Here is a 5650-nt window from a genome sequence, read left to right on the forward strand (position 1 = left end):
TTAGATGATAGGCAAAAAGCTGACCCGTACTAAATGATGAGTCACAACCTGTAAGGCACACAGAATAAACTAAAATTCTTAGCCTAGGGTTACAATTATTCTGATAGAAATACAAACGGGTTAAGCAGTCTTCATCTAAAATCGCACCTCCAAGTCCCGTATGTTTTTCCTTTTCATAAAAAGGACCAAATGAGAGAAACAATCAAGTGCTCGAGACTTCATACTTCAACGCTCAAACACTTGGGGGACTACATAATATACACGAGTATGTGTTTAAAGAAGGCAAAGAAGATTGAATAAAAATCTTGAGGAAAAATCAAGCCTGAAAAAGTCAAGTGCAGAGTAAAAGTCACGAAGTCACGAGCCAACGCTAAAGAAAAACCTCGTGTTTATTATTCCTTGTGTTTATTGTACTGAAACGGGTTATAAAGAAAAAACTCGTGTTTATTATTGCCAAGGCTAAAGAAAAACCTCTTGTTTATTATTCCTTGTGTTTATTGTACTGAAACGGGTTATAAAGAAAAACCTCGTATTTATTATTTTTTCTTAAAAATCTGTTACAAGAAAAACAGTTACGAGAAAGTTATAGATGTAATTCAAATACATGTAAAGCATTATTCAAAATTAGACAAAGTTCAAATAAAAAACTTGTCAATGTTATTTCAAAAGAAACATGTGTGTTCCTATTTCTTTTACCTTATGTTAACACCATTATGAAGTTGAGGTGTCTTCTTCATTAAGTGTCGAAATATAAAAGGGTCCTCTTTTATAAAACTCATGTTTACTTTAGTTATTCGTGAAGTTAACAAAAGCATTTTCTAAAGAATAAAAATGCAGATTATTCTATAAGTCCTTAGAAATAAAGGCAAGAATAAACTAAATAGAAGTTCAAGATAGTAATGAGAAAACTTCTAAAATATTAAAAAGCTTAAGACTAAGTAAGAACTTAGTCGAAAAACTACGAATTATTTATACAGATTGCCCCATAGAAAGACTTGGGGACTTGCGTTTCCAAAATCAACCCTCAAATAAAGCTAAGGGTTTGATTACAATTTTCCAAAATAAACCCTCAAATGAAACCAGGGGTTTTAAACATAACCTTCCAAAAAGGTACCTGCAAAAAAGAATTCAAAAAGTTCAAATTTATCACTAGGAAGATGAGGGAACTTAAGAAGGTGCATCAGCGGCAACGGGCTCAACTGGGCAGGTGCATCAACAGTTGCGGGTTGATCTTGACTCTCAGCAACAGGCTCGACAGGGCTTGGAAGAGCTGCGATACCCATATCAACTTCAACATTCACGGAAGCTTCGGCCGCAGGAGAAGAAAATCTTGAGTTTGTTGAGCCTTCTCAATGGTTTCATTAACCTTAGCCAATTCAGACTCTAAGTTGAAATTTTCTTGGCTAGCTTCAATCAGGGTATCACGGCGTGAATTCAGAAACGCCCAACTTGCTTCAATAGCAGGTTTCTCTTCAAGGGTCTCATAATCCCTTTCCCAATCAGCAATCTCATTCTTTAGCTCTTCATTTTCAGCCAGGGCAGAGTTATAAGAAATTTGAAGAGAGGCATGGGAGCTTTCCAAAGCACGCATCTTATCAAAAGAGACTCGAAGGTCTTCTTGCGCTTGAGTTAAGCTTTGCACGAGCTCCCCAGAGTAAGTCTCTTTTTGACTCAAGAGAACCTTCAACTCTCTGTTCTTTTCACTGGCCTTGGATAGTTGTTCTGAGAAGGAAGACTCGAGACGCTCTTTTCCTTTTTCTGTTTGGCTTAAGGAAGCTTTTGCCACTGCTAATTCCGAGGTTAAAGCTCGCACCTGCTGCTCTAAGGTATTCCTGCTCTCTAGTAAATCTTCCATGTCAATTTGTGCACTCTCAAATTGTTCCTTCCAATTGATCGCCTCCAACTGAGAATCACGTGCTACCTTCTCCAAGAGGGGGATTCTGTTCATCATTTCTGTGCCGATAAGATTGGCCTAAAAAAAGGAAAAGGAATAAGAATCCCAAAGATAAAAATTTTTACAAAGTAAAGAAAGGAGAGAAGGAAAATACCTTCAAAGTGGCGTGCACGATATCATTCATTAGGGTCAGGGAACTATGGCTCTCCAGCTTTGCTTTTTCAATTGGGCCAATTAAAGTCTCTAGCCATACATCTGCCTGACCTGACTTTCTCAAAAGGCTGCTATCAGCAGGAACTTCAATAGTTACCCTCCTCATGGCGGCACTTCTACTTGAAGAGCCCACTTCCGTATGATGAATGATAGGAGGGGGAATTGTCAAAGAAGGAGCGGTAGAAGAAGTAAAAATAGTAAAAGAAGGAACAGAAACAGCTGGGGTTGGTAAGGAAGAAATCATAGGCACGGGAGTTGAAAAAGAGGCTAGGGGAGTTTCATCTAAAACGGGCCCTAAACTTCCACTACCGAAGCCACTGATGAAAAGTTGTTCAATGGATTCACGAGTATCTAGGGGAGCTACGTCATCATCAGATACGGGAATTACCACCGGGGCTTCAGTAGGCTCGGTGAGAGACACAGATTGGCGGGGGGATGTTTCAGCCTCGTCATCAGAAATGATGCGTCTTCGAGCTCGAGGTCGTCTCACTAAAGAGCCCCCGTCATCCTCCTCTTCTTCGAAATCTTCTTCTTCAATGGCTCTTCTCTTCGAAGAACCCAAGACTATTTCTTGAGCCCTTTCTAAAGAGATACGGGTTCCAAAAGAAGCACGAGAAGCCGCAACTGCCTCGGCAGTAACTCCTCGAATAGCAAATCCTGACAAAAAGATGGATTGAAATTAGAGCCATAAAGAGAAGCATATGTATGAAAGATGAAACAAAATAAGAAGCTCTTACCATGAGTCTTTACTTTCCAACCAAAACGGTTAGAAATTGTCTTCCAAGACCTCCCATCCATGGGTGCAGTCTTCAGTAATCTGTCTACCCAACCACGAAAATTGGGAACATCTCCCACAACTCCCATGGTTGCTAAAAAAAGAAGAAAGAGAAGCAAAAATAGAAAAGTTGATAAACTTGAAGGAAAAAGTCACGAACAGGATAAAAGACTTATGTGCAAAGTTCCACTTCTCAGGGAAGGGAACGTTATCTTCACCCACTAAACCAGCAGTGGGGGCAGCAACTAACCGGGCATACCAGCCACGGTCTTTGTCATCCTTAGGGCTCACCAAAACCCTCTTACTCCTGGCTACTAGTGTGAAAACACCATTGCGAAAAAGCCTAGGGGAGTAAATATGAATTAAGTGAGGGAAAGTGAAGGGAACACCAGCAGAATTGGTTAAATGCCTTAAACAGGCAACAACCCTCCATATGATTGGGCCAATTTGACCCAAACAAACGTCGAAGAAACGACAAAAATCAAGAATGACTGTGTCAATAGCTGGTTTGAATCCTAAGGTTAAAGGGTATGTATAAACACAAGAAAACCCCATTAAGTAAGAAGTGATTCTCTGATTTGGGTTAGGAATAATGATAGGAAAGTCATCACTCCAATGGCAATCTTTGTGAACTACAGGAGCCAAAATTTCTGTAATCTGGGTGGGAAAGCATCAGCACGATCTAAAGTAGAAACCTGATTCCTAAGAGATTCCCTGTCATGATAAAAAGACAATTCCGTAGGGACTATCTCTTTTACTAAAGGTTCACGTAATGGTTCAGAAGGTTCATTACCCCTTGAGGAAGATTTTTGAGAAAGGGAACCTCTGGTTCTGGAAGAAGGGCCAGAACCAGGAGATAAAACAGAAGGGCCTCGTGCAGATCCCGAACTGCGGTGCCTACCTCCCCTTCTGCCCTTGCTAAGAGCACTAGGGAGGGTATCAACAATGGAAGTCCTTCTAAGGTTAGGGTTCGACGAAGACATAATGAAAAAAGATGATACAAGGAGGAAACAAACAAAGATTTGAAAAATAAAGTGTTCAGTAAACTTTATGAGACAAAGACAAAGAAAGAAGTTATATTTATATTGTTGATCAACCGTCAAAGGAAAAAGTGCAATGATGAAGGGCCATAATAATGATAATTGACACTTCGTGAACAGGGAAGCCGAAAAGAAAGCTTTGAAAAGTGCTGCAAAATTGCAGAACCAATAGAAAGGTGACACGTGTGAAACACATTAAATGGAAGTGACAATTCTGTCACAGCATTAATGGTGACAAAAATTCCCGTTTTAATGAAATCCACTTCCCAAATATTCATTTGATGAATAAATGGCAAGTAAAGGGACTATCTGTATTGGGAAAAATTGAGTTTACATATTAAAAAGTGTGAAGATGACGTGTCATGACACGTAGGATGGTTAAATAGTCAAAGAGTTACAGTTAGCCAAGAGGCACGAGTGGTAATAGATGCGAGCAAAAGCAAAGGAAGAGGCACGGGTGGTTATTTAAAGGATTCAGTGCCCGTACCTATTCAAGAAATTTAAGTTCAATAATCAAGAAGAGTCAAGGGAATGAATCTGACAGCATACGAGGGTCCAAATACAGTATTTGATAAGCATTAAATGTTGAAAACGTTAGAGAATCTGTCTTAAATGTAATGATTATGTAACGTAGTATTCAATGTCATTTATTGCCCATAATAGCCTTATTATGACCAAAGCAAGACACTTACATCCGAAATAGCTATAAAAGGAGAGGACTGAACAGTTGTTAAAAAAAGATCATCTGAATATACTTTGGTTTACTTGTTTTATTCAATTATATTCTGGCTATTCAAATTACTTTCTTTTATACATTCTTACGATTATCAGTAACCCGTGTTCTTCTAAATTATAGCTTTAGTTAAAATTCCATTTTTTGGTTAAACAAGGATAATACCAAATAGGGTATATAACTAATGCTTGTATTAGTTATACATAGGTTGAAAAAGTAATACCAAACAAAGTATTACTAATACACAAACTAATACATATATTATTTTCTTTAATGCACTCTACCAAACGACCTCTTAGCTTATTGTATAACTTTGGTATGAGGCAAATTTGAATCTTTTTTTCCCTTATAAAAAAGGCTTACGTGTTAAAATTTTTTTGCCCTCAGTCAATAAGGATAAATATCACTTTTATTGTGACAATAATAAGCTTAACTTCAATTATTGACGGAGGAAAAATTTGGATCTTTTCTCATTTACCTTCTTTTGTTCTATTTCTTTTTTAGTCATTTTTACTCAATGATAAAGAAGCATTTGCATCTTAATCACTCAAATCTCGACGAATAAAGTTCATTATTTTTCTTTTGCAGTGATTGATTTACTTTGGATAAGTTTAATTCATTTAGATCTTATACAATATTAGTATAAAATTATTATTCTAAGCTGTTTATTTGAAGTTTTTGTAAATCTGACTTCTTACAACTTTTTTATCTACCACTGATAGGAGAACAACCATCATGAGCGGAGGGGGTTCCGAGCTCCCTTCGCTAAAAAATTATACTATATATATTAGGTTAAAATTATATTTTTGTATATATAGTATATGTTGAATCTTCTTAACTTCTTTGTGTGAGCACGTGATTTTTGCCCTATATGAATTGCTCTTATAAAATCAAAGAAAATAGATTTTTCCAATTTTTTGCCATTTTATAGGATTTTTATTTAATCGTTTGCATTTTGTGCTTGTTTAAGTTTTATTTAAATCATGAAAAATACC

The sequence above is a fragment of the Nicotiana attenuata genome, unplaced genomic scaffold (assembly GCF_001879085.1).
Source record: "Nicotiana attenuata strain UT unplaced genomic scaffold, NIATTr2, whole genome shotgun sequence".
NCBI classification, from domain to species: domain Eukaryota; kingdom Viridiplantae; phylum Streptophyta; class Magnoliopsida; order Solanales; family Solanaceae; genus Nicotiana; species Nicotiana attenuata.